This window comes from Ictidomys tridecemlineatus, chromosome 5 (assembly GCF_052094955.1).
Source record: "Ictidomys tridecemlineatus isolate mIctTri1 chromosome 5, mIctTri1.hap1, whole genome shotgun sequence".
In the NCBI taxonomy this organism is placed as follows: Eukaryota; Metazoa; Chordata; class Mammalia; order Rodentia; family Sciuridae; genus Ictidomys; species Ictidomys tridecemlineatus.
Genome location: NC_135481.1, coordinates 155,014,829 through 155,041,555, shown reverse-complemented (window position 1 = coordinate 155,041,555; position 26,727 = coordinate 155,014,829). Strand labels below are relative to the sequence as shown.

The 26,727-nt window shown below is 39.7% G+C and overlaps 1 long non-coding RNA gene across 2 annotated transcripts in view; it reads right to left on the bottom strand.

Annotated features, from left to right (window-relative positions):
• Window positions 1-744: 744 nt before the first annotated feature.
• LOC120886165 (uncharacterized) overlaps window positions 745-26,727 on the bottom strand; it is a 44,618-nt gene continuing 18,635 nt past the window's right edge. For both annotated transcript variants that reach the window (XR_013439499.1, XR_013439503.1), the window contains exons 4-6: window positions 9,754-9,893; window positions 5,300-5,383; window positions 745-2,169 (exon numbers count right to left, since the gene is read on the bottom strand). This is a non-coding gene — a long non-coding RNA (uncharacterized LOC120886165). The remainder of the gene's footprint in view (window positions 2,170-5,299; window positions 5,384-9,753; window positions 9,894-26,727) is intronic.

The following is a 26,727-nucleotide window of genomic DNA, read 5'->3' as shown; positions in this document are numbered from 1 at the left end:
GAAAATACCAAGACATAGAACTTGTAAACATTTCTGCACAGCAACTTTTGAACTCAGTTTAGTGGTTTCTTTTTTTCTACACTTTTTATTGGTGCATTATAATTGTACAATTTGATGGGATTTGTTGTTGCATATTTATACAGTCACACAAATACTATAACTTCCATTGATAGTTTCTTTCATTGATAGTATAACAGTATAATTTGGCCAATATCACTCCCTGGGAATTCCCACCATTTCTGAAAAGGTTAAACATGTACTTACCATGGGACCCAGAAATCTTACTTCTGTTTGCCCAGGAGTAACAAAAACGTAAGTTCCCACAAAAAACTGAATATGAATGTTTATAATGGCTCTATTCATAATCACCAAAACTGAAAACAATATATATGTCCTTGAAATGACAAATAGACATACATTCTGTGGCATATTCCTACAACGGAATACTATACAGCAATAAATATTACATCTGATCACATGCATTAACTTCAAATATATATATGCTAAGGTAAAGAACCAGACACAGAAAAGCCTCATAAATATAATTCTATTTATATGACATTTTAGAAAAGGCCAAATTATGTAAATATAAAATAGCTCAGTGATTGCCAAGAACCAGAAGGAAAGGCTTGACTATCAAAAGGTAGAGGACACAAGGTAACATTTTTGAGGGTGGAATTCTCCCAAACCTTGGTTCTGGTGTTAGTTACATGAATAAATGCATTACTAAAACTCACGAAACTGTTCAATAAAAAGGACAAACTTTAATGGACATAAATCATATCTCAGTAAAAAGCATATCTTAGTACACTACAATCAATTATGGAGGAAAGAACAAGGTGATAATTAGGTAGATTACCTATTTATAACCATTCTACCAATTAACTAGTTAGTTGCCTCTGTATGGATTCTGATGGGCATTTAGTGTGAGGAAATGAAAAGGATGAATGTAAGGAACATGCTGGTTTTAAAATGATTCAATTCCTCAAAACTGTTAGTATCTAAATTTAAAAAAAAAAAAAAAGGTGTAGGAATGTAAATGTTCCAGGCTAAGGGGCGATCACAAGACATGATAAGCACTGGGGTGGGGATCCAAGTAGAACATGATTGAGTCAAATTATGGATGCAATCAGAATGCTCATGGGGGATTAGAAAAACATACTGATGGTAAGTGTGCTGAGGTTGACCATTTTTTTATGGTTATATAGAATTATTGCTATCTTTTGGAAATATGCCCTGAGGTATTCAGGGATTCAGAGCTATGATGTGTGTGACTTACTGTCCAATGCTTCAGGAAAGAAATGCTATGTATTAAATTATTATGATTAAGCTGGTATTACTGAAATCATTGTATTGAAATTATTTTGAAATAAAAATCTTTTTAAAAATGTCATTCTGCATACCTACGTTTAATACTGTGAGCAATGTTTAATTACAGGAGGTGAGGAGGAGGAAAAAAAAAAGAAAGAAAGAAAAACATGGTTTTCCAAGCCCTACGAAACCCTCTATAGACTGGATCCTTATGAAAATTTCAGCTCTAAATATCACCTGACAGATGTTTTTCCCAGGATTTTTATTGGGATGGACATGAAGCTGACTTCCTCCTTCAGACAAGGTCTTCCGTGGTGGGGTTAGGTGGCTGCAGACACATCCCTGCCAATCACTTCCAGCACAACCATCTCCATCTTCCCCGTGATCCTTCAGACCAGGGCTGAACTGCATTTGTGTTAACGCTTTCCCTTTTCCACTGTTTGGTTGGGCCAAATCTTTTTAATTGCATACAGTGATCCTGTGGGTCAGCCACCCATGATTTCCTTCTCTTTCCCATAGTCATCCCACTGCTTACTAATACCTGGGGTGGAGAGAAGTATGTGGTTTATAGGAAGGAAGATGAAATTAGCCACAGTCCTTAACGGTCATGATAGATGTGCTGTTAATACAGGGAGAGAGAGAGACACAGGCTCGGAGGAAGTTTAGGGACATGGGTAAATTTCCATTCTTTTAGAAATCACTAAATCTCAGGATTGGTACCCTAGGAGTTTGATTTTTATACAAATATAGGTCAATTATGGAGTAGGAGGCTATCTTCCAAGTGATGACTTAGAGGTTCAGGTTCCTTGATGTTTGAGGAACTTGTTATCTTCAGCATGTTTCTTCCCATGATTGTCACTGCATGGGAAAAAAGTGGGGTGACACATGAAGATTCATGTAGAGATCTCGAAGTGGCCCACATCACATTAGTCCTTATCTTACAATATGGCATCCAATAGTCTGCATCAAGAGGTGGCACATACATACCCTCCCCTTGAACCTGAGTGGCCCTTTACAACTGCCTAAAACAGTAAACACGTTGGAAATGACCCTGCATGACTTCCAAGGATAGGTCTTAGGAGGCAGTATGGCTTCAGCCTGGATCATTCTCTCTGTGTCTCTAAATGCTCAGCCTTTTTTATTCACAAAGACTTCAGCCAGAATCAGCTGGAATTCAAAGCCTTCCATAGAAGACCATAGACAAGATGGGGTAGAAACGAGCCATCCTGTTGTGCCCTATCAATTTTTATGTGCAAAAGGATGAGAAATAATAAATCATTACTGTTGTTTAAAGCCACTGAGTTTTGGGTAACTTGTTACCCACAGTTGATAAACAGTACGAAAGGCATCGTGCCAGTCTCTGTTGCAATTCTGGAGCATTTCTGCATGAGTTGCTCATTAGGATTCTTGAACTCTCCACTGGAGTCTAACACCACTGTCACCATTGCTGTCATCATCTGTCACTGTATATGTTGAGGTGTCACCAAGAAACACAAATGATAGACTGAAGAGAGAAAAATGTAGAGCGTTTTTCTCAGGTGGTTAGAATGGAAAGGAAACTTGTTAGTGACCCACCTGGGACTGGTGACCACAGAGAGCCATTAGCACTCGAGGTCAGATGTGTAAGGTGGGAAGTATTAGCAGAATTTGGCAAAAGCTCTAACTATAGGAAAGGAACTAGGACTTCTCAAGTGCAAAACTGAGACCCAGCAAAGAGAGAACTTGGAGAATAAATATTCAAACTTCTCTTCTCTTCCACTGATAGTTGTTGTAAGCTAAAATCAACAGGAAACCAAAGGGCATGGGAGCCTGGCTGATAGAATCCACATAGATACATTTCCCAGGAGACAGAGAAAGATTATAAATGTAGTGAGTAGATTTAGAAGTGGAGATATATACCTCCATCACCATCATCACCACCATTATCACCACTTGTCATCATCATCATCATGATCATTATCACCATCCTACTAATCACTATCATCATCACCATCATCATCATCATCATTATCATCAAACCCATCATCACCATCACCCTTGGGAGACAAAAGGATCTCAGCAGGTGAACTTGGGAGAGAGAGCCCTTTCATGTCCTGGGAACAGCCTGAAGAAAAGGTTTGAGGGTGAGTTAATAGAGAGTATGTTCTGGGGACAGAAAATGTTTCAGTTTTACTGAAATCGTAGAGATAAGCTTAGGTTGTGAAGTTGAGAAAGTCTAGCTGTCACCTTGTGTAATTCTTGAACACCAGGAGTAGTACTTGTGCTTAGCATGATTGGGAGAGGGGAGTCATTGATGGTTTTGAGCACAGGGTGACAGCATTCTTTTACTGCTCTTCAGGCATATCAAGTTCACAGCAGTGAAAAGGATCAATGCGGTGAATATGGACACCAAGTGGGGACATTATTGTGGGGGGCACTATTTTAGTTTAAGTCAAGAATCTCCCCTGTGAGGTGTGAGAAGAAACAGAAAAAGTGGTGTGGCAATAGATTGACAGTGTGACACCCAAGATAGCAAAAACGAACGGCTTTCCCCACCACCAATCACTGCTGAGCATGGGGACACCATCTGTTCTGTATTCACAAGTATTTATTAAGTGGCCAATGTGTGCCAGAAACTGCCCTTGACTATGTGGACACAGCAGGAAGCAGGACAGATGAAGCACAGTTAGAGAAGGGAGTGCCCATGGGCACAAGCAGGAAATTCAGGATTAAGAGTTGTCACACTGGTTTTCTTCTGCCTGGAAAGTCCTTCCTCTCCTCTTCTTTACCTAGAAAACTCCTACTCACCCTTCAAAACCACCCCAAGTCCCCAACAATTCAAACATTTGTCCCTGATTCTACCATTGTTCGATTGCTCAGATCTTGCAATTGCTCCTTCCTCTTGCAAGTCCTTTGAGAGATAACTGAGATTTCAAGGGATAAGAAAAACTTTTACACTTATAAAAGCTTGTGAAAGGGCTCTTGGAAATGTTATTGAAGCTATTAGGTCAGATCATTTGCAATGTCTTGTTGGCAATTTATCCTGTTTGAAACTAGTCGTTCATGCTGTTTGGAAACACAGAGAACCCCACCCACCTCCTCCCTTCTTATCCCCACTTTGATGTAATCCTAGAGAAAAGGGTTGTTGTGCAGCAGGATGCCCCTGCATATAGTCCCTGAGCTCACTGGGCAATTCTTCTCCTTATCTTCTAGTCCTCACTCCCTGGACTAAGACAATAGGTACATAGGAGATCAGCAAACTTAAGGTGGAATTGAGGTTTTTCCACTTAAACCCTAACACCTCAGACAAGGACCAAAACTCTGCAGAGACTCTGCTTCCTTATGTTTTAGGAAATTTTGGCTGTTGGAGTGTTGGAAAGATTAAGTAGTGCAATGAATGGAAAACTCCTGGTGGCTTGCAGGCATTAATCGAGTAGTATATTTTTATTGATATCAAATAAGAGTCATGAATAGAAAGATTATCCTTGAAACTGAAGAAAGCTAGAAGGCAGTAGCCTGCAGGCTCCTGGGTATATGAGAAACAGGGAGAGCCTGTGACTGGTTAACACCAAATACAGGTCAACGTCTCCCAAAGATCAGCCATGGCCCAGCTGCACTTTCCTGGAACCTCCCAGTGGGTAAAAAAAAAAAAAAAAGGACTAAATGCACGCAGCAGTTTCATCCATTCATTTATTCAACAAATATTAATTGAATGCCTACTATGTTCCAGGCACAGTCTGTAACAGAAACCAAATAGAGAAAACTGATATTCTTTGGGGGCTTTCCTTCTAGTAATAGGAGACAGATGGGAAATGAACATTGAAGCAAAATATCAGAATCAGGAGTGTTAGGTGGAACAATGAAACATGGGAGGGTGAGGAGACTGGAGGCAAGATTTGTGACAGAGCCTACGTGTCCTTTTGCACCTGAAGAACATTTTCATGGGCAGCAGGCACTGCAAAGATCCAAGGATGTCTCACGTCTTTCTCGGTGCTCATTTGGAACTAACCTTGAGAATCAGTGGCCAGACATCACAGATATTATTCTCCCAAAACTTGCAGCTTTCTTAATGGAGATCTTCATGAGAAGGAAACTGGATGGGGAGAGAAGAACAAATAAGTAAAAAGGAATAAATAACTAAGCAAGTGTTGCACAATAGTTTCCTTTTATACAGAAGGGATACATGCCAAGACTCCAGTGGCTGCCTCAAACTTCAAATAATACCAGCTCTCCCTGTTTCCTTCTATGCGTACATTTGTCTGATAAAGTTTCCCTTATAAAGCAGGTACAGTAAGAGAGCAACAATAACAATTCATAAAATAGAGCCATTGCAACAGCATTCTGTAATCAGTTTTAAATAATTTATTAAATCTTTCTTTATGGAATTTTCCACTTACTATTTTCAGACCACCATTGAAACCATGGAAAGCAAAACTTCAGATACATGGGGACTGTTGTGTTTGCTAGAACACCCAAGCACCTAGGGAACTTCCAGGTGCACCCACTACCAGTGGCAGCAGTGTTGGTCCTCAAATTAGTTGTTCTCCAAGAGAAGAACTCAGGAGACACTCCCTAAGCAGGAGCAAATGAACCCAGTAGGCACCTCTTAGGAAATAACACATAAGTGGGAAATGGAAGATTCTAGAAGCTGTGAGGAAACAGATGCAGAGTGCTCAATAATTCAGCCAGGGGGAAGGTCTACCATCGCACTTGGGAGTACCGTTCTTGGTCTTGTCCTTAGCTCCTTGCATATCCTCCCCGTGGGAAGAATGCAAGAATAAGAACCCCTGGAAGCCCTCAGCCAACTTGAGAAGGCTCCTAACTGATTCCCTGTTCCAGGCTCACCCCCTTCACCCATGTTCCCCACAGAAGAATCCAAAAAGTTCACTATCCCAGCTTCACACCCTCCCCTTCTCCAGGTGTTTTCCTTAATTCTTCACTCTCCCTGACATTGGGTCCCTGCGGGCAGCTCCAGCCCATCTTCCTGAGATCCGACCTCAAACCTGACACTTAGCCCACATGGAGTGTTTAAAAGCTGGCAGAGGCACATCACTGAGGCAAGCCTCAGACTACCCGTGCTACAGCTTGCTCTTGCCATGAAATGGAAATGATTCCTCGGGGGTGTTTGTGAAGCACAAATGGAATACACGAGAATGCAGCATAATGCCTGGAACAGAGGAGTTCAACAAACTTGGGCTCATGACTTGTTGGTGCTGCTGAGTGGCTCAGGGTCCTGGTGGATCATGCAGTGTCCCTCATATCTTCACTTGCCGGGTTTTCATCTTCAAAACAAAGGCAGGCTTCTGGCACCCTCCATCTTGATCCAAATTCCTCCCTTTAGTTCTCTCAGGTACCTGTTCACCCTGCTATCCTAGCACTTTGCCCATGATATAGAAACTGTCTGATTTTATATCTAAGCATCGTCTCCAGAATATAATTCAAGAAGGTGGGGGATCTTGGTATCTCTGTCACCGAACACGAAGAGCTGTTCTGAGGGGTGTAGTGAGATGAACAGTCAGAGAGAAAGAGAGAGGGAGGGAGAGAGCAGTTGAAATTCCAAACCTACTTCCTGCTGTGCTCACCCTATTATACCTTGTTGATAAATATAGACATTTATCAACATGTATTTACAGACCAAGGAAGGAGGATCACAAGTTTGAGGTCAGCCTTTGGTAATTGAGCAAGACTCTTTCTTAAAATAAAATATAAAAAGGGCTAGGAATGTAGTTCAGTGGCAGAGCACTCTTAGGCTCAGTCCCCAGTACCACAAAAAATAATGTTTGTGTGTGTGTGTGTGTGTGTGTGTGTGTGTGTGTGTGTGTGTGTATATATATATGATATATATATATCACACATAAAAATACATATGTCAAATAAAATATATCCATTTCCATTTTGGCCAAAATTGACCATCATATTTCCTTAGACATGATGTTTTAATAAACTTAAGATAGATAATTAATCTGATATATGTGCATGGATATGTATATGTAGCTTGTATAATAACTGTAGTTAATATTTATAAGGCAAGATATAAGGGTGTCATTTTTTTAACTAAATAAATCATCCCAACTATCTTGCAAGAGGGATGTTGATATCTTGATTTTATCCTTTATGAAGTAGTCCAGAAATGTTCAGGAAACACTCAATGTCACGCAGCATGGTAGTTTTTGTATGTGTGTGGGGATGATGAGTTAAATTGCATCCCCCAAAAAAACCTATGTCAAAGTCCTTAGCATGTAAGCAATTCAGGAGGTGACCTTATTTGGAAACAGGGTCTATATACAGATTACCAATTTAAAATGAGATGGGGTCTTGCTAAGTTGCCCAAGTTGTCCTCTCATTTGTGATCCTCCTGCTTTAGCTCTTGAGTCACTGGGATGACAGGTGTGTACCACCACCACACCTGATATCCAAATTTTAATAAACTGAATAAGTGTTAGGGTGCTGGGATATAGCTTAGAGATACAGTGTTTGCCTGGCATGTACAAGGTCCTGGGTTCAATCCCTAGAACACTCTCTACCAACAACAAAAAAAAAGTGTTAGAGAGTAGTGAGAATGTTTTTATTTGATTTTATACCATATAAAAAAGTAAGTTTAGAATTAACAATCAGAGTAGATTTGAGATGTACTGGAGATGTGGGGAAAGGGGCATGGAGCTGCTCAAACTTGTGATTCTTAGCAATGTGTCACATAGCTCCCAGGCACCCCCTAACCTGTGAGCTCCCACACCTACCTCAGGGTATCTAGGTCAGTGAGGGATTTCATCCAGAAAATTCCAGTCCATGCAAACCAAAAGTGTACCCCAATTAATACATTTTTAAACCAAGAAATACAAGTACACCATCTGACAAGTGTACTTATTGTAGGGAAATGGCAAAGTATTTGAAAGAAGACATCTCCCAGAAAATCTGCAGATGTGTATGTGCCTGGATCTTTATCCTTGTGTGATTGAGAGGAAAGGAGCTGAATTTAGGTTGGGTCTGCAGAGAAGATTGAAAAACATACATTCACTCAACCAACTTCATGAATATTTCCTGTTACTGCACACTGCATGGAGGCCTGAGAGCTATGAGATAAGTGAGACAGCCCCTACTCTAAAATGTTTATATTCTGGTTCATGAGAAAAGACTTCAGATGATATTAATGAATTCATCATTATGGGCTCCAAAGGTACAATCACTGTGCTTGGCTTTATCCACCAAGGTGGGCATCCAGTTTGGATTTATCTTCATTTTGAAATGAACAACAGAACACTGGTTTAAGAGCACACACTTTAAAGAAATAGCCAGCTCAGAACATCTCCACTATATGACAAGCTAAGATCAAGAAAACCAAAGTGTCAACAGAGTCCCCATCTATGACATCCAGTGAGCTAGATCTCAAAACACAGGAGAATTCTACTAACCCTCCAGAAAGAAGGAACTGAGATTATACCCTTGGAGGAAGGAGATCAGTGAATAGTTTGTGCAGCAGGAAATGAGTCAGAAATTAGTAGTTTCAAATCAGGAGACATGGGGCTTATTAAAGAAAATTGACAAAATCTGAACCCCTCCATGCCCCAGCCCCACTTCTCCAACATATCTCAAATTATCTCTGAAAGTTAATTTCTAAACTATCTTTATCTGTTTTATATGTGTTATAAACATCAAAACATAGTTTCTCTTCTGGTAGAGAAATAAGTCTAGAATTTCATTCATGAGGAAGCATGAGCTCTCTGATGTTCAGAAGGTTAAGAACAGAAACAAAGGGAGGTGTAGGAATACATTCCTAATCCCTGTCCACAGAGTGAAGGATGCTGGAAAACCCAGAAAGAGGCGAGTCAAGGGCTTGGACATGTGTGTCAGAATGAAGGATGGTAAAGGAGACCAATCTGAGAAATTAAACCTTACAAAAGAGGAGGATCCAAGATGGCAGGCCAGAGGGAGGCAGCATTTGGTGACACTCTGTGACCTGGGATTCAAGTAGTGAGAATACTACTTCTCTGAGAGCGATATTCCTTCCCCCATGCAGGAAGAATCCTGCCTGTCCAGGGCTCCAGGCCTCAGCGTCAGAGCAGGCCTCCCGACTACTCACCCACGCAGGACTACCCGGTTCCTGAGTGGGACAATGGGCAGCACCCACAAAGAACTTTCGGCCACCCCCTGCCCTCCCCACAGCAGAAATCATAGACACTGCTCCCACGCAGGACACCTGGAAACTTCTCACACACAGGAACTCCAGCTGCCACTCCTGTGTGGAACCCGAGCTACCAATGTGGGGCTTCCATCTTGGGACTCTGAAACTGCAGAGATAGTCTCCTACCTGCAATAGCCTGCCTGCACCTGAGAACTCCACACAGGCTCGGAAGTCAGCTGACAGCCACACACTGCAAGCCACAGAGTTGTCTCTGAGCTCATCGTCCAATGCCATCACCGGGCTTCCCCCACCCCAGCCAACACCCCATCGCTGAAAGCAGGTACCTCCATCTTGGGCCATCTTCATCACCATCTTCAGTGGGAGCAATTCCCAGGTTAGAACTCCAGTTGGCCAGGTACCCAGTTTCTAACTATCCAGCAGCGGCTACCTCCAGCACAGTGATGCCCTGGTTACCTTCACCATCCTGAGGGCAGAGATACCAACAGATGACCCCACCTATTGGATGAGAGTGGAAGCAGGAAAGATACTGATCTCCAACCAAAACAATACCTGTTTCTTCCTTCAAGATTTTCTTTTCCTATCCCTCTTTTTTCTCCCGTCCTCACATCCCCAATATATGTGAAACCAAATACTTTGCATGAATTAGGATTTTGAAGACTGGGGCATCTGAATAGTATATTACAGTTGTGTTGTATATTCTTTTTCTTTTTTCCCACCAATTTGTACTATTTTAACATTTTTTATTTTTCTTAATATGTGTGTGTGTTGTATATACTCTACTGTCTTTTCACTTACCTGTCTACCCAAAATTACTTCCTGCTATTAATCTTCCTCTTTAGATTTCACTTCCACACTTCCTAAGATATAATAACTCCATATCCTCACTTTCTACCTCCTCAGCATATCATCCTAATCCTCACCCCCAGTTCATTATCCACCATCAGAAACAGTAAACTCTTTTACAAACCTACTGAGTATACTGTAGTTATTAATTGAATTCACCATTTCTGTACATTGTAACCAAACTGTAAATGTCTTAATAGCAAACATTTATTTTTATGGTGTTTATTATTTATATTGGGATCTGTTAACATTGTCCTTCACCTTAAAGGAGAGGTATTGGATCCCTACAGGGGCACTATAAGCCTATAGGGTAAAAAATGTAACACCTCAGATCCACAGTGCTAAAAGGGAAGACACACAAGCAATATGAAAAGATAAGGGAAGAAAGTGCTCCAAACAAATCAAGATACCACATTATTAAAATCCATAGCCAGCACAGCAGAAGAAATGACGTAAAAGGAATTCAGGATGTACATAATTAAAATGTTCTGTGAATTAAAGAATGATATAAGAGAGCAAATAGAGGCAGCAAAAGATCATTTTGACAATGAGCTACATAAACAAATACAGGAAACAAAAGATTACTTCAATAAGGAAATAGAGGGGCTGGGGATGTGGCTCAAGCGGTGGCACGCTCACCTGGCATGCGTGCGGCCCAGGTTCTATCCTCAGCACCACATACAAACAAAGATGCTGTACCCGCCGATTACTAAATAATAAATATTTTTAAAAAAAGGAAATAGAGATTCTACAAAAAAAAAAAAAAACAGAAATTCTTGATCTGAAAGGAAAAAAATTAAAAAAATCAATCGAAAGCATCACCAGCAGATTGGACCACTTGGAAGACAGGACCTCAGACAATGAAGACAAAATATATAATTTTGAAAAGAATGTAGACCATAGAGTGAAAATGGTAAGAAACCATGAGCAGAACATTTAAGAAATATGGGATAGCATGAAAAGACCAACTTTAAGAATTGTCAGGATAGAGGAAGGCATAGAGTTCCAAACCAAAGGGATGAGCAAACTATTCAATGAAATAATATCAGAAAATTTTCCAAACATGAAGAATGAATTGGAAAACAAAATTCAGGAGGTTTACAGGATGCCAGATGTACAAAATCACAAGAGATCCACACTAAGGCACATTATAATGAAAATGCCTAACTTATAGAAAAGGGAGGGAATATTAAAAGCCACAAGAGAAAGGATCAGATTGCATATAGGGGAAAACCAATTAGATTATGTGCAGATTTTTCAACCCAGACCCTGAAAGCTAGAAGATTCTAGAAGAACATAGATCAAGTTCTGAAAGTAGATGGATGCCAGCCAAGAATCTTATATCCAGAAAAATTAAGCTTTAGATTTGATGATGAAATAAAAACTTTCATGATAAACAAAAGTGAAAAGAATTTACAACTCAAAAGGCTGCACTACAAAACATCCTCAGCAAAATAGTCCATGAAGAGGAATTGAAAAACAGAAAATCAGAAAAGGAGGGTATTACACTATAGGAAAAACTAATCAAAGGAGAAACCAAGTCAAGTTAAATATAAAAAATAAACAAAAATGGCTGGGACTACAAATCATGTCTCAATAATAACCCTGAATGTTAATGTCATAAACTCACCAATCAAAACATAGACTGGCATATTGGATTACAAAAAAAAAAAAAAAAGACCCAACAATATGCTGCCTCCAAGAGACTCATTTCATAATATCCATGGACTGAAAGTGAAAGTTGGGAAAAATCATACCACTCACATGGACTGTGGAAGCATGGAGGGGTTCCCATCCTCATATCAAATAAAGAAGACTTCAAGCCAATGTTAATCAAAAGGGATAAAGAAGGATATTTCATACTGCTAAGGGAACCATTCTTCAACAAGACATAATAATAATAGAGAGTCAAATAGACCACAACACAATATTCTGGGTAACTTTAACACACCTCTTTCACCACTGCATAGATCGTCAAAATAAAAACTGAACAAAGAAACTATAGAACTCACTAATAGAATCAATAACTTAGACTAAACTGACAAATATAAAATATTTCATCCTACAATGAACGAATACCTTTCTTTTCAGCAGCACATGGATCCGTCTCTAAAATGGACCCTATATTATGCTACAAAGCAACTCTTAGCAAATATTAAAAAAGAGAGATACTACCCTGCATTCTTTCAAATCATAATGGAATGAAATTAGAAGTCAATGATAAAATAAAAAATAAAAGCTACTCCAACACCTGGAGACTAAATAATATGCTACTGAATGAATAATGGGTTGCAAAAGATATCAAGGAGGATATTTAAAAATACTTAGAGATGAATGAAAACACAGATACAACATATTGAAATATCTGGGACACTATGAAGGCAGTACTAAGAGGAAAGTTCATTGCATGGTGTTCATTCCTTAAAAGAAGAAAAAGTCAACAAATAAATCACTTTACATCTCAAAAACCTAGAAAAAGAAGAACAAATCAACACCAAAAGCAGCAGAAGACAGGAAATACTTAAAATCAGAGCTGAAATCAGTGAAGTTGAAACAAAATAAACAATTGAAAAATTGACAGAATAAAAAGTTGGTTGTTTGAAAAAAATAAATAAAATTGACAAACCCTTAGTCATGCCAACAATGAGAAGGAGAGAAAACTTGAATTATTAAAATACATGATGAAAAAGGAAATATCACAGACACTACAGAAATACAGAAGATAATTAGAAATTATTTTGAAAATTTATGCTCCAATAAAATAGAAAATATTGAAGGAATTAACAAATTTCTAGGGTCATATGATTTCCCCAAATTGAATCAAGATGATATACACAATTTAAACAGACCAATATCAAGTAATGAAATAGAAGATGCCATCAGAAGCCTACCAACCAAGAAAAGCCCAGGACCAGATGGGTACACAGCCAAGTTCTACAAGACCTTCAAAGAATTAATACCAACACTCTTCAATTTATTTCAGGAGATAGAAAAAGAGGGAGCACTTCCAAACTCATTCTATGAGGCCAATGTCACCCTGATTCCAAAATAGGCAAAGACATATCAAAGAAAAAAACTTCAGAACAATATCTCTAATAAACTTAGATGCAAAAATTCTGGCAAATCGAATACAAACACATATCAAAAAGACAGTACACCATGATCAAGTGGGGTTCATCCCAGGGATGCAAGGTTGGTTCAACATACAGAAATCAATAAATGTAATTCATCACATCAATAGACTTAAACATAAAAACCATATGATCATCTCAATAGATACAGAAAAATCATTTGACAAAATGCAGCACCCCTTCATGTTCAAAACACTAGAAAACTAGGAATAACAGGAACATATCTCAACATTGTAAAAGCTATCTATGCTAAGCCCCAGACCGACATCATTCTAAATATAGGAAAATTGAAAGTTTTCCCTCTGAAAACTGGAACAAGACAGGGATGCCCTCTTTCACCACTTCTATTTAACATGGTATTGAAACACTGGCCAGAGCAATTAGACAGATGAAATAAATTAAAGAGATACAAATAGGAAAAAAAAAGAACTCAAATTAGCACTATTTGCCAATGATATGATCTATACCTAGAAGACCCAAAAATTTCCACTAGAAAACTTCTAGAACTAGTAAATGAATTCAGCAAAGTAGCAGAATACAAAATCAACACCCATAAATCAAAGGCATTTAGTATATCAGTGACAAATCCTCTGAAAGGGAAATGAGGAAAACTACACCATAGTTTACATCATAGTTTACCATAGCTACAAAAATAAAATAAAATACTTGGGAATCAATCTAACAAAAGAGGTAAAAGTTCTCTACAATAAAAACTACAGAACGCTAAAGAAAGAAATTAAAGAAGAACTTAGAAGATGAAAAGATCTTCCTTGTTCTTGGATAGGCACAATTAATATTGTCAAAATGACCATACTACCAAAAGCACTACACAGATTTAATGCAATTCCCATCAAAATCCCCATGACATTCCTCATATAAATAGAAAAAGCAATCATGAAATTCATCTGGAAAAATAAAAGACCCAGAATACCTAAAGCAATCCATAAGAAGAAGAGTAAAGCAGGTGGCATCGCTATACCAGACCTTAAACTACACTACAGAGCAATTGTAACAAAAACAGCATGTTATTCACACTAAAATAGACTGGTAGACCAATGGTACAGAATAGAGGATGAGAGACTAACCCACATAATTACAGTGATCTTATATTAGACAAAGGCACCAAAAACATACATTTGGAGAAAAGATAACCTCTTCAACAAATGGTATTGGGGAAACTGGAAATCCATATGCAACAAAATGAAATTAAACCCCTATCTCTCACCATGCACAAAACTCAACTCAAAGTGGATCAAGGACCTAGAAATAGAACCAGAGATGCTGCATCTAATAAAAAAAAAAAGTAGACCCTAATCTCCATCATATTGGATTAGGCCCCTACTTCCTTAATAATACTCTATAGCACAAGAATTAAAATCAAGCATTAATAAATGAGATGAATTCGTACTAAAAATCTTCTCAGCAAAAGAAACAATCAGTAAGGTTTGTAGAGAACCTACATCTTGGAAGCAAATTTCTACCACAAGCACATCAGATAAAGCACTAATCTCTAGGGTTTATAAAGAATTCAAAAAGCTAAATACGAAAAAAAACAAATAACCCAATCAATAAATGGGCCAAGGAACTGAACAGACACTTCTCAGAAAGTGATATACAATTAATCAACAAATATATGAAAAAATGTTCAACATCTCTAGCAATTAGAGAAATGCAAATCAAAACTACTCTAAGATTTTATCTCACGCCAGTCAAAATGGCAGCTATTAAAAACAGAAACAACAATAAGTGTTGGTGAGGATGTGGGGCAAAGGCACACTCATACATTGCTGGTGGGACTGCAAAATGGTGCAACCAATATAGAAAGCAATATGCAGATTCCTTGGAAAACTGGGAATGGAACCACCTTTTGACCCAGATATCCCACTCCTTGGTCTGTACCCAAAGGACTTAAAAATAGCATACTACACACTACAGGGACACAGCCACATCAATGTTTATAGCAGCACAATTCACAATTGCTAAACTGTGGAGCCAACCTAGATGCCCTTCAGTAGATGATTGGATAAAGAAAATGTGGTATATATACACAATGGAATATTATTCAAAGAGAATAAAAACATGGCATTTGCAGGTAAATGGATGGAGTTAGAGACTATAACGCTAAGTGAAGTTAATTAATGCCAAAAAACCAAAAGTTGAATGTTTTCTCTGATATAAGGAGGCTGATTAATAGTGGGGTTGGTAGGTGGAGCAAGGGAAGATTAGACAAACTCTAGATAGATTAGACAAACTCTAGATAGGGCAAAGGGGGAATGGGGTAAGAAAGACGTTGGAATGAGATGGACATCATTACCCTAAGTACATGTATGAAGACACAAATGGTGTGAATATACTTTGTATGCAACAAGAGAGATGAAAATTTGGGCTCTATATGTGTGATATCAACTATAATGCATTCTGCTGTCATATATAACAAATTAGAATAAAAAATAAAATTTAAAAAAAATACAAAAGAGCTGACAATAAATATGGCACCTTGGGAAATACAGAGGGGAGAGTGGGGAGAGTGAGCCGGGTGCTACAGTACACATCTGTAATCCCAGCAACGTGGGAGGTTGGGACAGGAGGACTGCAAATTTGAGGCCAGTTGGCAATTTAGCAAGGCTCTAAGCAACTCAGCAAAACTATGTCATAAATTAAAAAATCAAAAGGGCTGGGGATTTGGCTCAATGTTAACCCCCAGCTGGGTTCAATCCCCAGTACCAAAAAGAAGAAAAAAAGAGAAGGTAGAGAAAAGGAGGAGGAAGTGAGGGCCATTGCACAGGTTGACCTCTGATTCACAAACCCAAGAGCCATCTCTCTAGCAACGTATACCTTGGCAGTAGTGGATACCATTCTTCTTTAAACTCTTCAATCTGAGAAACTTCATCTCTGCTCCTTACAACCATTGCTATTGGCATTTCTAGCTTCCCCTGCCCTGAGACTTTTATAGTTTCACCTTTTTAGCTGTTTGTCAGACATTCTTGCTAGAATTCCATCATTACTTCAAACCCAGTGTTTCTCAAAAATGAATCCTCACTTCCTCCTCCTTTCCTCTACCTTCTCTGCCCCAACCTCCCTAGTTTCTGGGATTACAGATATGTACTTTTAGCAAATAAAACACCAAGGAACAGGAAAGAGCACCCAAGCAGTAGCAAGACAGTATCAGCCTCATAGAGAAGACTTCTTCAACCAGATTGGCCATCACCACCAGGAAGGAAGTGAGTGAGCCTAGGAAAAGAGCATATGGCCACTGCAGCCTCCAGTCTCTCTCTAACGTTCAATGGCTGAGAGATATGGGATGAATCTGTTCAGGAATATGAGCTGACATTTTTTTTATTTTTCATTTTGGAAATCTTCAAATACATTAGAATAGTGTATCACAATGCTCAGTTCCAACCCATGGGCAATCCTGATTTGCTTCCTCTACACCCACTTTGTCTATCAACTGGTTTATTTGCAAGTTATTTCCAGATATCAAGTCACTTCTTCCTGAAATAATTCCTCAAGTGCTTCCATAAAAATTACAGACTTTGTAAAGTATAGCTATATGTAGCATTGGTACATCTAAAAAAGTAAACAATAGTTTCTGAATGGCCCAAAAGTGTTTAAATTTTCCCCAATTATCTCATGTTATTTGGTGCAAAGGGGGAGCTGCTTTATCACAATCAAGATTCAAACAAGAGCCAGACACAGAAAAAACAAGGGTCATGTTTTCTCTCATATGCAGATATCAGAAATATGTAGAGGAGATGGGCAAAGTTGGAGACCAAGAGGGAGAGAGGAAGGATGGGAAAAGGAAGGAACAGCAGAATGAATTTAACAAAATCACACTATGTGTATACACAAATATACCAGAGTGAATTCCACCTTCATAAGTATCTATAAAGCAGCAATCAAAAATAAATAATCAAATAAAAGAAAGTCTAGTGGAGGTAGGAGAATGAGGGAAGGAGGAAGAAAGGAAAATGGGGAGGATTAGGGGAAAATGGAGTCAATAAAATTGCACGCAGGGGCTGGGGATGTGGCTCAAGCGGTAGCGCGCTCGCCTGGCATGCGTGCGGCCCGGGTTCGATCCTCAGCACCACATACAAACAAAGATGTTGTGTCCGCCGATAACTAAAAAATAAATATTAAAATTCTCTCTCTCTCTTCTCTCTCTCTCTTTATAAATAAAATAAAATTGCATGCATGAATGATTTTGTCAAAATTAACTCTTATGTATAAATATAATGTATTAGTATAAAGGGGGAAAAAATTCAGATAAGGCCTAACACGGCATTGGTCAATATGTATTTGCATCTTTTCACATCTCTAAATTCCCCTTTTTTTTGAAATTGAGGATTGAACCCAGGGCACTCACTTTATCACTGAATTACATCCTCATCCCCAACCCTATCTATTTATCTACCTATCTATCTATCTATCTATTTACTTACTTACTTTTGAGACAGGTTCTCACTAAATTGTTTAAGTTGGCCTCAAAATTGTAATTCTCCTGGTTCAGCCTCTGTAGGCATGCATCACAGGGCCAGGCCCCAACTTTCTTTTTCATCTTGATGCTTATTTGTTGAAGAAACAAGGTAATGTGTCCTATAGGGCTTCTTGCCATGGATTGTGTTGGAGGTATCTGCAGAGGATCATTTAGCAGGTTCTTCCACCCCTATATTTCTTGTCAACTAGAAGATAAATCTTGAGGCTTCCTGTGATTCGAGTTGGATTTTTTTTTTTTTTGGTCAAAAAATGTGTATTTCCTAATGAATCACATCAGTAAGCACAAATGTCACTTTCTGAGGTTTAGATTGATGTCTACAATCAGAGGTCATCATGTCAGCCCATTCCTGATAAATTTCCAAAACCTTTTATTCTGTTGACAGTAAAATGCAATTATACCTTCTTTTTTTTTTAAATTAACGCAGTCCCAAATTTTAATATTTTTTTTTTAATTTATCGGCGGACACAACATCTTTGTTTGTATGTGGTGCTGAGGATCAAACCTGGGCCGCACGCATGCCAGGTGAGCGAGCTACCGCTGAGCCACATCCCCAGTCCCCAATATACCTTCTTATCCACAACATTTTTTTTTCAGTTCTCAGGGTTAAATCCACTGAGCCATATCTAATCTAATCTCTTTTTGATCAACAGAAAATTTAAGACTCTACATACAATAAAGACATACCAAAGAACCAACATTTCTTAAATATAAAAATTATGGCTGGGTATGGTGGCTCATACCCATAATCCTATCTATCAGGGAAGCTGAGGCATGAGGATCAAAAATTGCAGGCCAGCCTCAGCAACATAGCAGGAAAACCTATATGAAACATACTTGATGATTTCAATTTCTATGACCAACTATCATGACTTAGAACATGAAATCAATATCATTGAAATTAGAATAATAGATATAGAAGATCTTATACAAAATATGGGTTTGGAATGATAATTGGAGGGGAAATTTTCACAAATTGCCCCTCTCTGTGGACATTAAGACATCTCTAGTAACCAACACCTGCTCACAGTGCAGGCAGGGTTGGAAGCTGATCTTGGAGGTTGCTGATAATGTAGAGATTTTCTGTGTCATTAAGGCCTGTAGAGTGCTACTGGCAGAGAGAATGGAAAAGTAGTGATAACATGGCATTACCAAAAAAAAAAAAATCTAAAGGGTTTAGTAAATAATTTTAAAATGGCAGAATTAAGATATCACCAATACCTTGACTGATTGATTCTCCAATAACCTAAGAATGTAAATTCCAAGTTTTATAAGAACATGAATAATACTGGTATTACACTGACCTCATGCATAACTACTATGCTCAGAAAACCCCAGAAATTTCCCTAAGCCATTAAAATCCACCCCACTCATCTCCATGCACTTCTTAGACCACTACTTATATAACAAATATATCCATTGTCTAAAGAAATTCTAGGAAGCAAAGTCATGAACCAAAGAGCTTTTTGAAGGAATAAATTATTAGTGCCCCCCAATCTGTCAGGAAAAAATATACCCTAAAGCATCAGTCTCTGCAAAATAAATTGGTTGTATAAATACTCTGGGATTAAAGGGAGCTATACATAATTCTGAAGGCTAAAGTAAAAAATGTGTCTTCAGCACATGGTAGAGCCCAGTTGGGTTGATTAACAACAACAACAACAACAAAAAGTCAGGAGAATCACCCAGGATCCCCACTTGTGCCCTGGAAGGGGGGGGAAGGCAAGTAAAATAGTGAAATCTAGACATAAAGTCTAAGAGAAATGACCCAGTTCTGGAACTAACCCCCAAAATGTTTGTTAAAAGAAATACAATAGAGAGCTGAGGTTGTAGCTCAGTGGTAGAGCACTTGCCTAGCATGTGTGAGGCACTGGGTTCAGTTCTCAGCACCACATACAAATAAATAAAATAAAGGTCCATCAACAACTCAAAAAAATATTTTAAAAAAGAAATATAGTAAAACCTGCCAGGGTCTGGCTGCAGCAGAATAACCGGGGGTGACAAATAACTTGTGTGCGTTGATACAGCAGGAGAGGGAGCCATTTATTGTAGGACAACAGAGGTATTTATACATTTTGCACAGCTTATCTTAATTAGCATAAACTAGATACATCAGTCAACCAATAAGGAATCTCCACACTTAATGGCTCACTATTGTTACTTCTCAAACCACTCCCTCTGGCATTTTGCCAGGCACCACCCAGACTTGTTTAGAAACTCTAACATTCCCCTGGCAAAATACCAGGTGTTATTTTGACTTGTTTACAGACCTTAACAAAAAACAAGGATCCAGACCTCAGCATTTCTGTTTAGGTTTTCAATAGACACCACTCCCAATGCCTCTAAGCCTATTTATCAGCAGACATTCCCAGACCAACCCAAAACCTACATGTCAATCTGTTCCTGCCCATTTCTGAGCAGGGTAAAGGTCTGCCATTCCCAGCTGCCTCCTTGAAAGTCCCAACCACCAATACTGGCATTTGACAAGGGCCAGCCCACAAGAGCATGAAGAATTAGGACTCAATTGGAATAACTGGGCAGGAAGCTGGCTTGGTCAGAGCCTCTCCCAGATAACCTGGAGCCCTCGCAGTGGTCAGACTGCTGTTGAAAGGCAACCAGCTCTATCCAGGAGGGTCTTGTGGTCTGGCACAGAAGAGGTCAGTATTTCCTACAAATAGGGAATGCTTTCAATCTGATAAGAAGAACTTAGTCATTTCTGCCCTGTTTAAGAGGAAATTATGGGAGGCTTCTGGGCTGAGTTAAATGGCAAAATATCTCAGTGCTTGAAAGAAAGTAGGCTTTGTGCCCAACAAGGTGGCATTTGCAATACAGAGACCGGAAGGTAGAAAAGAGGGTAAGGTGTGCTGAGCTGAGAGCCATAGGTGAGCAGATTGGTATCCCAGCACCTGCTCCTAATGGTCCTTGAGCCTCACTTGAGACAAATTCTTAAGATAATCATAAAAATCCATAGCAACTGTGTTGATGTTGGGATTTGCACTGAGATTCCACATCAAGAGGTAGTGCAGGAGAAACAGGTTTGGATTTCCTTCACAGGCAGGCAGAAGAATGTGAGCACTTCTCCATCTATTTCAAGAGCCATCTGCTGACTGCTCCTTGGCTTTGCTCATACTCTATTTTTTGCCTCATGTTTCTATAATAAGAAATGAGTCCAGCCAGACATGGTGGCACACACATATTATCCCAGAAACTTGGGAGGCTAAGGCAGGAGGATTGAAAGTTTGAGGCCAGCCTTGGAAAGACCCTATCTCAAAATAAAAAAGACTGGGTATGTAGTTTAGTGGTAGAGTACCTCTGGGTTCAGTCCCCAGCACCATTTAAAAATAAAAAAAGGAAGAAGAGGAAGGAAGAGGAGGAGGAGGAGGAGACAAATGAGTCCAGAATACATCACCAGCATCATTCATTTCTAGAACACTTTGAGAAGCAAACCTTTTGTCACAATGGTTTGTACAATTGTTTTATCAAGAGACACAGAGAGGAGAGAGAGACACATACAGAGAGACAAGAGACAGAGACAGAAGCCAAAAGAAATGAATTGAAATTTCTAAACTATTCACTTACATTCAGAGCAATAAGGATCAGTGTATCCCTCAAGAAAGAATGAGATGCGGGCTGGGGATGTAGCTCAAGCGGTATCGCGCTCGCCTGGCATGTGTGCGGCCCAGGTTTAATCCTCAGCACCACATACAAAGATGTTGTGTCTGCCGAGAACTAAAAAATAAATATTAAAAAATCTCTCTCTCTCTCTCTCTCTCTCTCTCTCTCTCTCTCTCTCTCTCTCTTAAGAAAAGATATTATGTCCACCTAAAAAATAAATAACTTTTTTTAAAAAAAAGAATGAGATGCTTTTGACAGTTTATGACAAGCCATTTCAGAGGCATGAGGGTTAGGTATGAGGTCAAGAACACCAAGATGTCATAGGTAGGGTATAAGAAGAATGCCCCTGGAGGATAAGACAGGGAGAGGGGTGACATCCCTGTTTATGATAAATCCCATTACCATGACAACTCAACCACTGAGGACTCATCACCATGAAAACTGCTGCCACAGGTTCCATATTTTAGAATGACCAATGCGGGTGCTGGGGTGGTGGCTCAGCAGTAGAGCACTCACCTAGCACGTGTGAGGCCCTGGGTTTGATTCTCAGCACCACATAAAGATAAAAATAAAATAAAATAAAGGTATTGTGTCCAACTACACCTATAAAATATTTATTTTAAAAATGACCAATGGGGTAAATGGACAATATTATAATCAGATATCATAAGGTCATCAATGGGGGAAAATAGGGCAAGGTCTTCAGTCGGGTCCTCATCGGTACAAGAATGCCTCACAGCCCAACACAGAAGACACCAATTTCCAGATATGGAGGACTTGAGCCCCTCTTGCTCAGCTCACTGAGCGCTATCTTATGGAGTGCTACTTCCACACTCACCTTCGTATTTCTATAATTTACCTGTCACTCATGTGTGTTGTTCTCAATTCTTTCAAGACACCAAGGACCTGGACCCCAGCTGGACACCCTAATGATAACAGGAAGTCTCCAGAACCAGGGTTTGGGTAATAAAGTTAAGGAGATGGTCAGATGACTCCAATACGCCCTTACAGGACCATCCTGAGTTACATGAAGGTATGCAGAGGACAGCTGGAAAAGAGAAAGTCGTGTGTGGATTCTTGAGCAGGTGACCTTAGAAAGCAGAAGTGAGTGCTTGGGGAAGATGAGGTGGGGAAAGAGGAAATGGAAAATTCATAAAGTATCTCTGGGCTGGTCATTGCCAGGGCAATAGGATCTAGCCCACCAGAATCACATGCAGAGGGGAGTGGGATGCTGTTGGAATTATCCCCAAAGGAGCCTGGACAAAGGGTAGTTCATGTCCCATTTCTTAAGGTTGAATCTTGGCATGAGCAGTCACCTGGCCTCATTCTGGCCTGTGCAAACACAGGACAGGCCAGGAATCAACATTCTATGTGAGGAGGCTTCACACAGGTGAGGGGAAGAGGATGTGAGCCAAGGCACAGGAGAAATATGTGTCCCCAAACCTGGAAGACCCTGAGAGTCATCACCCAACACATTATTTTCTTTTCTTTTTTCCCTAAGCTTTTTTTTTTTAAATATTTATTTATTTATTTTAGTTCCAGGTGGACACAATATCTTTATTTTGTTTTTATGTGGTGCTGAGAATTGAACCCAGTGCCTCATGCATGCTAGGCGAGCGCGCTACCACTTGGCCACATCCCCAGCCCCTATTTTTCTTTTTTAAAAAATACAAATTCCCATCCTTCTGGAAGATACTCTGACTTTACAAGTCCCTCTCCCTTTCCCTGTAATCTCTACCACCCATCCTTCTTTCTGATTTTCCTGGTGGAGTAGAAAAGAAGACAAGTCTACCCTCAGAGTCTTGTGTTCTGAGATTCCTCCACACAGGTCCCCAAACATGTCCAGTCTCCTCTCACCTCTGACTTCTGATTTCAAAGAAGCTGGCTTTTTTTTTTTAAGCTACAAAAAAAATCATGTAGATTCACTGTTTTCAGAATTGCTGCCCTTATCATTGGGATGAACAGGAATGCATTTCAGTTCCTTTTCTCTAACTTCAGAGGGATGGATATTATTAAATGTCCCTTCTCTTTTTCCTGTTTGCAAGAAGGGAGTTTGAGGTGTGAATTTTCCTCAGGTAATACACCTGAGGTGGAGTCTCCCCAGTGTATCACTAATGTGATCCCAAAAGGATCACACATAAAGGGTCCCAGAGAAAAGATAAGTCTTCTCTAAGAAGCAGCATCCCCTGTGGGACTGAGTTAGAGAGACACTGCTTGGGAACTACAGCACACTGGCTCTGCAGGTCCTGCCTGTGTGACTTTAGGATTGTGACTAAAGCTCCTTGGGATCAGTTTCTCTGAGTTTAAGACACATCTTCCCAACCAGGCCCCTGGTGCCTGACTCAGAATAAATGCTCAGACCTGTCCTTCATCTCCCAGATGTAAAAATCCCCTGTCCTACCCCCAACCCCACCACATTAAGGTGGGTGATGGTGAAGCATTTTCAGAACACCATACACTTAAAGGATTTTTCTCCCAAAAGAAGTTTTTGCCCTTTCTTCTGAATGGGTTTAGAAAACACACTTCATCCTACCAATTTCTTTCCACAGAAGATATCAAATCCTTAATGTGATTTGGAGAAGTCAGAATCACACAATCCAGAGAATGGGGTTTCCTTTACCTTTCCTATTCTTCTGCCAGGGATAAAGTCTGGAGGCCCTAGAAAATGTTGCCAAACTGTCACTTGTTTTTCCTTCCACAAGCAGTGACAGAATAAATTGCTATTTTGTTTGGTTTTGTTTCCCATATACAAAACCTCCCAGGCCCTGGAACGCAGGCCACTGGCATTTTAATTAATGTTAATGCCTGGGATGACCCCACCCCCACCCAGCCCCCAATGACTTTGAGTAAGGAAAATAAATTGGCAAACCCAGACAAAGCCATGTGTGAGTGTGGGTTCCCCAGTCAAGCTAACCCTTCAGGATGGCTGGCTAGTCTCCCTAACCAGCCCTGCCCCCCTTCCTCCACTCCCTGTCAATGCGGAATTTTTCCTGTTCAAATAAGAATCCGTTGGGGGCTGGGAGGATTTCTCCTCTTAATAAAATAAATACTTCTGGAGCCTCTGAATCAGCTTAGTCTCCACTTTCCAATTACCAGGAGCATTTTTATTCTGAGATCAATACTACCACAATGTATCCAACCACAACTTTGCAACAACAAAAAGGATACATGTTCAATGTTTTCAAATACCCAGACCTGGCCTTGAAATCAACCTGGTATTTACAGCCACATGCATAGCCCTCTATTGGGTCAAAGCATAGTCACCCTTTCCCCCCAGAGATAATATGTTTCTTTTTTTCTTTTCCAGTAAATTTTTATCCCCCCCACCACCACCAACAACAACCTTCAGGGCTTAAGCATTTTATCCAGTCTAAACGATGGGGATTTAAATTGCTATTTTAGTAGAAGAGGCTTGATTAAAACCTATGTCCTCATCAAATTATTGGACAGTGGTTCTTGGGCTCTGTTTACATTAGTGTCAACCTTAATTTAAATTCCGCATAACTATATTTGCTTCGCTAAATGCATTCACCAGGAACACACCACAAATTACTTTGCATTATGAGCAGAGTCTCTTTGTCTATTGCAAAGTGTTTTGAAATTAGCACCATAAGTAACTAGCTGTAAGTGTCACTCGATCTCCTTAATGCCTCATTAATCAAACCCCCTGGCAGCTGGTGTGATGTCCAAGCCCCTTACATATAAGATCAGTATCACTTGCTCCTCGAATTTGACCAGTCCTTTAAACTTGATTCATTATTTGTGCATTTGCCCTCCCCTATAGCATTGCTCCTCCCTCAGAGGCCTTCCAACACGTGCAGTTTTGTATGAATACTGGTTGCATGTGTATTCTTTGCAGAAATTGGAAATAAAAACCAACCAATTTCCCATCCTGTGAACAGCCATGATCTCAAGAGAGGGGAAAGTCCTTTACTGGAACTAGAGTCCCACCAACCAGGGTATGTCTGAGTTAGCCACAATGATTCAACATGACTTTCAGGTTCATTTAAAATTGATACACTGGAAAATTTTCCCTGGACTGGTTTTTCTTTATGTCAAGAATTAGATAAAGAAAAGATATATATTCACCCAGGCCAACCACAATTTCCACTTTGACCTCAGTTCTCAAAAAGACAGAATATATTTAGTTTAAGCATCTAATCAGATGAAATATATGTGAGTTCTTTTATATAGAGTGATATGAATCATCCTGTACAAAATATAAGGAAAAGCAGAACAACTGTCCTTCATAACTTTATTACAGTTCTTTAGGAAGAAAGGTTATCATCCATTTATATATGTTCATACAAAATCATAGCAAAGGATGATATATTTTATAGTAGTCTTTTCTTGTTTCTTTCTTTTTTGTTTGGGGGGGGAGTGTCATTTCTTGGTACCATTAAACATTTGCAAACATCTAAATAGAACCTGTCATCCATATTTCCCTCTCCTTGAATCTCAAACAGGTTTGGACGCATATATTCTCTCTCTCTCTCTCTCTCTCTCTCTCTCTCTCTCTCTCTCTCTCTCTCTCTCTCTCTCTCTCTCTCTCACACACACACACACACACACACACACACACACATTTAACCAAATGTAATACTCACTGGCATTAAAATTACTTAGCAGTTTTGCTGGAAAATGGCTTCGTGGATATTTTAGATGGGGTCCTAAATCTGCTGTGAGCACGTTGTGGGTGTCATCTCCATGGCTGCAGGGGGCACGCGCCCGGCCCCTCCTGCTGCCTGCGTACAGCTCGCCCCACAGTGCGCAGAGATGAACAGGTGCCCTCAGTGGCGGCACGTGAGGTCGGGCGACTCAATGGGAGGCCTTTGGCTTCCTGGTCTTTCCTTCTGACCACCCAGCAGGAAAAATATACCGTAGACCCCCACCCCCACCCCGCCCAACCCCACCACCAGTTTTGTCAGTGAGAAACACACACACACACATACACACAGAGCATTGAAAACTTTTTTATTTCCCGCGGGTAGGCTTTTAGCCTGTGAATATTTAATGCAATCATAGTAAACCATTGATTTTCTTTGGGGTTAAACTTTTTGCCTTTTCACCTTATAAAAACCATTCAGGCTAAATCAACCTTATTACCATAGAATTAAGCATTGTATCCAGGCTTCCAAAACCAACACCAGGGGTAAAATCCACTGAGTCGGAACACATATCCAACAGTGCAAACCTGGGTTCAATTTTGACTTTAA